We start from the raw sequence: 10,311 nt of genomic DNA on the forward strand, positions 1-10,311 counted from the left end.
CCCGCAAGCATCCCGTGACTCCCGCGAAGACTACCCGAGGCCTCGACGGAGGCCGCTTGATCAGTGGGGGGAGATGCGCCATGACCGCGCGACCTCCCCGCCCTCGATTCCATTCTGCGGAGGTGCTGCCGGAGTTCGTTGTTTGGTCGGAGGATCCGGCCGGTACTTGGCTTCAGCTCCCTTGCTTCTTCGCTGGCGAGCTGCCAGCTGGTGCCATGAGTGGGCTCTCGCTCCAGGCGGATGGCTGCTGCAGCAGGGCCTCTTGGGTGGCGGTGGAGGTTTCCGTTGCCGGGAACGTGGCGTTGACTCGCGGCTGGCAGACGTTTGCCCGCGCGTGTGGTCTTGGCCAGTGATGCACTCTCCATTTCAAGTTCGACGGCGACGCCACCCTCTTCATGAGGGTGTTTAGAGGAGATGGCCGCCGCGCTGGGTGCTGCCCCGAAGGTGACGACGACGGCCGTCCGCTCATCCTTGGTGACGGCAGCGGCGAAGACAAGGTCGGGCGTGCGCCCGGCGGCGCCCGCAGCTCTTCGAGCTTCGGCGACTCTCCTTCCGACGACAGCTCCTCCAGCGGCGGCCGCGACCAGCCATCGCGCCGTCGTGCTCGCTTCTAGGGGGGAGGTGGATCGTCCCACCGCCACGCCCAGGTGAAGCGTGAGGAGGAGGCCGCCTGATCCCCGGAAGATGACATAGATCTTCCTCCTTGTGTTGTAGACGGTCGGACCGCGCCTATTTTGCTTTATCTGCATAGAGAGAGAAGTATGAAGCCCCGCGAGGGCGTGCTAGACTATTGCTTTTAATTATCATGTTGTTCCTTCTATCTTCGTGCCGTGCTATGGTGATGCATGCTTATGCGTAGAAACAACTTAGCTCGGTAGGGGGGGGGGGGGGGCACTCGTTGTGGCGCCAGCCTCGTGAGGTATAAACATCTCACTAACCATACTTGACATTTCTTGGTCGTGCTATGGTGCTGCATGCTTATTCTAATTTGAATTTTTTGGTCTATTTTTTAGTAACTGAATGAATCCGAGTTTTGTAATAAACATCGAACCATTCCGTTTTCTAAATTTTAACTTCTAGTTTTTTATAAAAACGGGAAAAAATCATTTTTTGAGCTAGTTAGTTATTTTACTTTGATCTTCTTGGATTCATTCATTGTTGTAACAAAAAACTATTTTTTTTGTACGTTGTTTCTATTTGAACTTCCAGGTTTCTTAGAAACTGGAATAATCAGATTATTTAAGAACGTTGAACAACCTTAATTTGAACTTGAATTTTTTAGAAACGCGGAAAACAAATTATTTTAGCATTCGATCCTTTGTTTCATCACTAGCAGAATGTTCCTCTCGTACGTACTCCCTCTGTAAACTAATATAAGAGCGTTTAGATCACTATTTTAGTATTCTAAACGCTCTTATATTAGTTTACGAAGGGAGTATTAACAAAAGCACCTTTGTGTGCTACAAATGAGTAAATGACATCCATGCACAAGGCACTCGAATCACAATATTAATAAATAATTTGGCTACAAATCAAGCAAAAAAATAAATAGTGAACACATGAAGTCATGCGCCCATTACCCACAATGAAATAATACTAAATAGTACAAAGTAATTTCACAAATCTGTACCATAGCATGGATCTCCCGTGGATATGTTCAGTTGTACCACTCAATGAAGAACCCATAACAAAAACTATAGGAGAGATCAACAGAGGTCAGGCCATAAAAATTCAAGCTTTTTCCCATGATTGCACTACACATGTTCAGATTTTTCACCAGTATTTTTAAGTGTGCTGCCCTCTGAACCTTTGACATTTCCTTCTTATATAAATGATCTTGAACCCCCTGGAAACTTGTGAGATATGATTGCATCTCTCGAAAGCCATCGACCGCTTCAGAACAATTCCTGGAATCCTCTCACACCGTGCATAAAACTTGGCCTATGGTCCCAATAATAAAATTTCCGGTATCCTTCTTCAATCGCCATCAACATTGCTGTCCCTGCCGGTCAGCTATCAACTTACGGTTCCGAACATACTAGCTTTAGCAAAATGCGTACGAGCTGCTAAAGAAACTAAAGATCGTTGGCGAACAACATCGGGCATTACCTTTGTTGTCTTTTGAACTTCATGGTTTCTTGATTCTGATCTTGCGATTTATTTTAATTTTTTGCAGGGTGCAGGGAGACTGCCGGTGCTGGGAGGACGGGCTTCGTTCCCTCAAGTAGTCGCGTACACTGCCGCACAGGACGGTAGCAGGGGAGGAAAGAGAGACAGACCTGGCAACAAGCACTATAAGATGATGAATACAGGGGACCATCTACTTATAAGTTCAAGAAAAATATATAAGCACATCAGACCATGTACATCACAGCGTGAAGCAAAGGAAAATCAAAGTGAACACTTAGCTACAATAGTTTCCTTAGATATATGAACGCAAACGCATCCTGGGCAAAGAAATGCGGGGAATATCTCAATCGAAAGAGAAGCACTAGTAGATGTTGTGTTTTAATGCACTGCTACATCTCATTTTTTCTCCTTTTCTTTTCCTATTTTCTAGCCAATTATAAAGTGCTTATAGCAAAATTATAACTTTTCCCCACTCCACGATAAAAGTGCTTGGGATGGAAGTATTTTGCGCAGTAAATAATTGGGCAAATAATAGAACATGAACAAAGAAAAATTAAACCAAAGGGAAACACGATTACACAACAGTTCTATCTTCAGCTAGCCATTTCATCAAACATGTCTTGTGCACCTTTTGGTTTGGCACAAGATACAGAGAGAAGGAAGCGGGACTTGCTAGCAGTAGCTGCTGCTCCTTGTGTGTCACTATGAAGCTGGCGTACAGACGACGACTTACCTCTTCATCAACTTGTGGGAGAGGTGGCTACGGTGTGGCATGCAGGCGACACGCGGGGTGTGGGGGCGCTGGGCGGAGCAGTCCGTGGCAGCGCGTGCGAGTAGTCCATATACTACACATGCTCTATATCTCCCTCTGTTTTTGCTTATCCATCAAAATCAAGGCGTCGACTTCATTAGGAGAAAAACAAAACTAGCATTGGCTGAAAGCGTAGCAGTAGCATTAGCAAGAAAGGCTACCTCTTGCATCTTCAGGCCGGTGGAGGTTCACCCAGCAGCAGCTGGCTAGGACGAGATTGCGTGCACCCTGCGAGCCAGACCCCAGGAAGGTCGAGGTGGACTTTGCGAGAAGGTCAACAAGCAGGTGAAGGTTCATGGGTTGGGGGCGCCGCGTCGGCAGGTGGATGCGATGTGGAGCAGCAAGAACGAAAGATTGGATCAAGGAAGGGGCAAACAGAGTTTGCGATTGCAATAAAAATTGAAACTAGCAAATTGAGGGGCTCGTCCTGGTTGTGGTCGTAGGCTCGATGGCCTTCTGCAGTGCTCCATCGAGGAAGCTGCCGGTCTCCTTCAGCTGTGAGTCAGGGAGAGCGACCCCCAGTGACTGGATCGTGGCGACGCATCCTGTCGAAGGCGCTCGGCCGGCCGGCATCGAGGGATAGCGCGGGGAAGGGAGCGCTGGGGTGGTGACTGATTTGCGTCGGGTGGCGGCCGGCGCGCATGGGGGCGGGGGGTGCTCGGGGGAGGCCGACCGGCCGGGATCCCGTGGTGGCGGAGCAGGGTAGGGCGGCGGTGGCGCGCGGGGTGGGCGAGGTAGTAGGCGGCGGCGGCAGCGCGCGGGGTAGGCGAGGTAGGAGGCGGCGCGGGGTGGGGCGTCGACGGCGGCCCCAGTGCGCGAGGTAGGAGGCGATGCGGGGTGGGCGAGGTGGGGGGTTGAGGGGAACGTGGGGAGGGAGGGAGGTTGCGGGAGAGAGGACAGGATTTTCATTTTTTTTTTCTCAGGAGTTCGGGAGGACCTCCGTCGCCCCGATTTGATACTACATACTACGCGTACATACTCTCCGATTTGATAGATACTACAAGTAGTGGTAACTACCACTGGTGGTAGATAAAATTTGTCATATATATATATATACACTCCAGAAATTGTTGGCCGTTTCTAGTCGATCACTAAACTTAATATTGTAAACTTCAATTTGATCAAGTTCAAAGTAGATTCAACCGAAAATAGCATGCATTCAAATATAAGCATAGATAGTTTTGCATAATCGAACATAAAACATAAATTTAAACTAAGATAAACTACTTTCGGTCGAAGTAGAGGTCGAGCCAATCCTTCCTCGTCAGGTACGGTGTGCCACGAGACGGGTCTGGGTCAGTGCTGTCATCGGGGTCGTTCGGGAAGGCACTCCTCCACTCGTCGATGTCGATCTCCTTGTCCTCGCCGCCCACCTCGATGCCCTCCGTGCCGCCGTCCTCGCCGCCTTCGACCTCGTTATTGGAGGAGCGGTAACCTCACCGCCTTCCACCTCATCATCGGAGGAGAGCGCGATAATCTCGTCGCCTTCGACCTCGTCATCAGAGGAGAGCTCGATAACCTCGCCGCTCTCCGTGCCGGCAAAGATCGCCCGCTCCGCCTCCACGAGCTCCGGGTGTTGCCAGTGGAGCTCTTGCATATAGGCCTCGTCGGTAGCCTCGACTTGGAGGCGCTCCCATGCCTCGCGGTCCTCCCGCGCCATAGCCGAGCTCACCACCCCTGGCTCCGGCGAAACGAGGTGGACCGGATGTGTGCCGAAGGGGAAATTGAGCCTAGCCGCCGCGCCGTGGTAGAGGACCTGCCAGCGGTCGTACTCCATGGCTACGAGCTCGGCCGTGTGGAAGATATCGAGTCACCAACGGGTGTGGGTCACCCGATCTGTAATATCGGTGACCCACATCCCCCACCGCCGCTGCCGGACCCCGAGGTAGGACCTCGTCGGCGGCCGGGTCCGAGGTAGGACGAGGAAGTCCTCGAACCGGCATAGGGGCGCGGCGGTGGGCAGATCGGGGGACTGGCGATGACGGATCAATAAAGAGCCCGTGGAGGACGACAGGGACACATCGGCAGCCACCTCGGCAGCCACCTCGTCGGCGTCGGGCGAAGAGGCCGTGATAAACCTCTCTTGGGCCATTGGCTCCTCGAGCTCCCCGGCACGCAGGCAAAGGTTGAGGATGGAGGCGGTGGTGACCTACCAATGGTTACGGGGGTGGTGTGTGTCGGTGAGCGCAGGTTTTGTGGAGTGTGTGGTGTGTGTGGATCAAGGGCAAGCAAATATTTTTGAGATTGGGAGGGATGCAGAGGCGGGAGTATTTGGGGAGTGAGTTAGTGTGCTGACACGCCGGTTGTCGACTGTACTATACACCTTCTCGCGTAAGTCATAGGCGTACTATACACCGACGATGCTCCAGGATATTTTGTACTGCATCTCACACGGTTGGTGATAATAAACTGTGTGGGATTTACTTGATTTTTCATTTTGATTTGAATTACATAATGGGGTAACATCGACAATGGACAGTGTTTGAATTGCTAGACCTTTTATCTGCAGTGAACATGCAACTGTATGCGTGTCGTAAAAAAATTGAAATTATTCAGGGTTCGTTTGGAAATTTTATACATTAAATTGGTTTTCTAGCAATTTCAGGTGCACAATTCAAAATTAAAGCACATCCTTCATTTCATAAAAACGGGTTGCAAAATCAAATGTCTGTCCTTGGTTGCAAGCTTAGGTCACATGCAAGAAATGAGAATGAATGTCAAACACCTTGACATTGTCGCTCAGCCGCTAATATTGAGATACATGGTTTTAAAATTCTAGTAAATCGAAAACTCGGCTGAAATGCATGAAACATGACATGATATCATGGAATGGCATCGACATGTCATGGTAAAAATATTTTCCCATTTGGGGCAGGTTTGGGTATAAGCTTCTCGCAACCGGAGCTTCTCTCACAACAAGCCAGATGGTTTCGGTAGGGAATGTGCCACCTTGGGGGACAAACGATATATGTTGCCTCTTCTTACTTCCTAATTTTTTTTCTCGTGTCAACATAGAACAACACGAGTGTTGTGTCATTTTTGGGAGCTTTTGGGGTTCGCTTGGACATTTTTATACATTAACTGAGTTTTTTATGCAGTCATGTGCATAATTCAAATTTGAACTACATGCACATGCTTCCGTGCATATAAAGTGGTTCAGAATTGGAATCTGTGTCTTTGGTTACATGCTTAAGTTTCATGCAAGAAATGAGAATGAATGTCAAAAACCTTGCCACCGTCGCTCGGCCGCTAACATTGAGATACATGGTTTTTAAATTCTAGTAAATCAAAAACGCGTTTGAAATTTATGAACCTTGACACGCTAGCATGGAACGATATCAACATGTAGTGGTAAAAATATTATCCCATTTGAGGCAGGTTGGGGTATATAAGTTTCTCACAAACCAGAGCTTCTCACAACAAGCCTCATGGTTACGGTAGGGAACATTTCACCTTTGTGGACGAAACGATATTCGTTGACTCTTCTTGATTTCAATTATTTTTCTAGTGAATAGAACAACATGAGTATTCTGTTAGTTTTAGGATTTTTTGGGGTTCGTTCGGACATTTTTATACAATAATTGAGTTTTCATTGCATTTATGCGCATAATTCAAATTTGAACTACACGCACATGCTCTAATGCATAATAATTGGTTGAAAATTCAAATCTGTGTCCTTGGTTGCATGCTTAGGTACCATGCAAGAAATGGGAATGAATGTCAAACACCCTGCCACATCACTCGGCCGCAAACATTGAGATACCTGTTTTTTAAATTCTAGTAAATCCAAAACTCTTCTGAAATTCAGGAAACTTGGCATGCTATCATGGGGCGGCATCAACATGTCGTGGTAAATTTTTTGTCCCATTTGGGGCAGGTTTGGGTCTAAGCTTCTCACAAACCAGAGCTTCTCACAAACAAGAGCCTCATGGTTTCGGTAGGGAACGTGTCACCTTTGAGGACGAAATGATATACGTTGCCTATTATTGCTTTCAGTTTTTTTTCTAGTGTCAACATAGAACAACAAGAGTGTTGTGTTAAAATTTGGAATTTTTCGGGGTTCGTTCGGACATTTTTATACATTAATTGAGTTTTCAATGGATTCATGTGCATAATTCAAATTTGAACTTCATGCACATGCTCTAATGCACATAAATAGGTTGAAAATTCAAATCCATGTCCTTTGGTTGCATGCTTAGGTCCCGTGCAAGAAATGAGAATGAATATCAAACACCCTGCCACCGTCACTCGGCCGCAAACATTGAGATACCTGCTTTTTAAATTAACCTCATTACCGGCTGTTCGTCAAAGTGATGGACGACGACCTCGCGGGCCCATAGAAAGCGTCACATGCGAGTATCGAGTGTCATGTAGGACAACCGTCGACTGCATGTGGCCAAAACATGTATGTTTGAAAGAGTTGTGTAATGTTTTAAATTATGAATTCACGACATTGATGTGGCACTAGCCTGCCTAACAAAACGGCCAACCCACATGGTGGTTCACAACTCGTAGTGTACTGCGAGCCACCCGCCATCCCAGACGCACACACCCACATACACATCGCGAATCCATCAGAACTACGATGCATGTTAAATTAATTATCCCGCGGTGAACATGTATATGTTACCATAGGAGGGAAGTTTTAATTTCGAAAAAAATCAGACATCATTAAGACGTTTAAGTACATTAATTGATTGATTTTCTACATGTATAATGTGCAAAAATCTAATTCGAGCTACATGCACACGTGGCAGTGCACTTAAATGAATTGCAAAAACACATGTGTCTCACTGGGTGCAAATTTATTCCCCGTGCAACAAATTTCTAGCAATGAGAACCTTGATTTTTAAATTCTAGTACATCCAAAACTTATTTAAAGTTCATGAAACTTATCATGTCGTCATATGGACACCAATACAAACTTGCATTGTACTATTTTTTGGTCAAATTTGAGACCAGTTTTGATGTAATCTTTATCTAATTACAAACGGAAGATTATTAATAATTGAGAACCAATATCCCAAACAGATTATTTATTCGAACTGTGAGCGTTAGACCAACAATGGATACGTGCCATGCTTCGATTAAGCAATAAAGCAACAACATTAAGCACCAAATAGAAAAACAATATACGTTGGATTATATACAATAAGTCATCAACATTCAACGACAACGAGGATACATGTTGGATTATAGATTATTTCCAACAAAACATTCTAGTAAATACTAAAGTTTTTCTCACACAACAAATAAGTGATGAAATGAATTCAGCTCAACCAATCCTCGGCGTTGGAAACGCTTGCTTTGAACCATAACCGATTCTCTGGGAAGGGTCAGCTATTGCCAGTCTCGAGACCAACGCAGGACTGATCATCCAGGCTGAAGCGGCCTATATCAGGACGCATATTGTGATAACCACGGTAGGGAACCATAGCAATGTCCGAGATATAGCAGTTGCTTATCACAAATGGTAGTAACGTTGTGCCAACAGTAGCTGGACCGCCTTTCACCATCATTGGATAGTTTTGTCCAAGGAAGAGCGAATTTTCTCCAAGACTATCAATACTGAACCAGGGAGAAGGTTTTGGCGCTAGCACACGAGTATCCATCCCGAATACCCTGCAACGGATGTTGGAATAGATCCAGAAAGTGCGACCATGATAGACAACACCTGGTTCATTAGTAACATCAGCAGTGCCCTGTATACATACAAGAAGAGGTGATCCATCGGAATAAGTTGCCAGGCGCCACTGAGTATATAGGTCCTCCTCGTCATCATGCTCGTGATCATCACCATCGTCATCTCTTTTTGGTTATAAAAATTTTCAAGTATAGGTGGTGGAATGTTCACAGGACCTTGGAAACACAAGAATGCTAATTAGTAAAGGGAAATTCGCGAACCCGCATGCATGTGGATTAAACAATCTCTACCTAATAATAATAAAGAGAATTAAGAGAATTGGGTTTGTGCCGTACGTCGTCGGCATTTTTACAGAAACCCCCCTACTGTTTCAGGTATTCAACCCGCAATCCACCACGTAAAGAACGGTTCGCCAGGTGATCCACCTCTAATTTCCCCTCTACGCCGCCACCCGCCCGAGACGACCGCGCCCGACCGCCCGATTCTGCGCCTCCCGCCGGAGACCGCCACCGACGAGGGCCACGCCGGCGATCTCCCCTCACCGCATGCCTCCTCTTCGGCGTTCATGTCGGTGGCGACCTCCTGTGTTGTGCAGCGGGAGAGAGCTTTGAGTAAAGGTGAGAGGACGAAGAAGAAATAAGAGAGATGGGGCGACGTGCTACAGGTGCTGCTCACCGGCGGGAGGACGGTGAGGGCGGAGCAAGGCGGTGGCGGAGTGGGCCTTGGGCGATGTGGTCGGATCGAGCAGTGCTCGATGCAGAGGCGGGCGCTGGCTCGCTGCTCCTCCCGAGACGGAGCAGGGGCGCGATGCAGTTGACTTGGTAGAGAGTGCCTGCGCCTTGACGACTCCAACGAGGTAGAAAGGCCTGGGACGGACACGGGGGAAACGGATCCGTACGTTTGCCGGCTGGATCGGAACGTGGGCAAGCCCAGGTGGCGTGTGGCAACGGATGAAGGTGCCCGCGGCCATGAAGCTCCGATGATGGCGCTGCAGAGAGCAAAAAAATAGAGGGAGCGGAGCTCAGGTAGGAGATGGAGAGCACGGGGAGGAGGAGAGGTCCAGGCACAGCTGTGCGTGCTCACCGGCGGCCTAGCCGACGACGCGGCGGAGCGGCAGTGGATTGGCCGGGTCAGAAGCTTGGCCTCCGTGGCGCTCGTTCCTGGTGGCGATGTTGCTGGCTCTGGTCGCGCACTCTAGGTGTGGCGGGGCGACGCCAAGCCATTTGTGGGCTTTCTGGATAGAGAAGGGAGAGCAGCGCGTCGCCGGAAGCTGCCATCGCCCCGCAACCATGATGCCCGTCGCCTCGCAGCAGGGCATGTCGAGCTCCGGCGGCTGGGGCAAGAAAGGGCAAGGTGAGAGGGGAGCCTATTAGGCGCAGTGCTGTGGAGGAGTGGCGATGAGTGAGATAAATTGCGGCAGACAACGAAAGGACATGGCAACACGATGGGAGGGAGATTGGGGAAGACGACTGAGCGAGAGGATAAGGTCATGTGGAGATAGCGGTGCAGGGGGCCGCCGGACACACGTAATGAGTGCAGGGCGGCTGATGCGTTTTTTGTGTGCGTGGGAATGATGCGTTCGTTGACTATAGTCAGCTAAACCAAAGCCATGTGGGGAGTCCATATGACTCGTGGAGCACCAGCGAGGTGCTGGTTTCTTCTAGCAATCAGCCAACGTACTTTGAGAGTAACGTGTCAGCCTGCACACATGTTCAATGGTAAATGT

General features: G+C 48.5%; 2 long non-coding RNA genes across 3 annotated transcripts; both read right to left on the bottom strand.

Moving 5' to 3' along the window:
- Nucleotides 1-1,475: 1,475 nt before the first annotated feature.
- LOC123044840 (uncharacterized) lies at nucleotides 1,476-3,800 on the bottom strand. 2 transcript variants are annotated; one of them, XR_006420551.1, is made up of 4 exons: nucleotides 3,103-3,800; nucleotides 2,864-2,998; nucleotides 2,110-2,279; nucleotides 1,476-2,002 (listed from the first exon to the last, which is right to left on the bottom strand). It is a non-coding gene; the product is annotated as an uncharacterized lncRNA (long non-coding RNA). The 2 variants fall into 2 exon arrangements; XR_006420550.1 differs by having other exon boundaries at nucleotides 2,864-3,007.
- A 4,261-nt stretch (nucleotides 3,801-8,061) lies between these two features.
- LOC123044841 (uncharacterized) lies at nucleotides 8,062-10,097 on the bottom strand. The gene is made up of 3 exons (XR_006420552.1): nucleotides 9,669-10,097; nucleotides 9,261-9,573; nucleotides 8,062-9,167 (listed from the first exon to the last, which is right to left on the bottom strand). It is a non-coding gene; the product is annotated as an uncharacterized lncRNA (long non-coding RNA).
- Between the last annotated feature and the right edge of the window lie 214 nt (nucleotides 10,098-10,311).

This window comes from Triticum aestivum, chromosome 2B (assembly GCF_018294505.1).
Source record: "Triticum aestivum cultivar Chinese Spring chromosome 2B, IWGSC CS RefSeq v2.1, whole genome shotgun sequence".
Taxonomy (NCBI): domain Eukaryota; kingdom Viridiplantae; phylum Streptophyta; class Magnoliopsida; order Poales; family Poaceae; genus Triticum; species Triticum aestivum.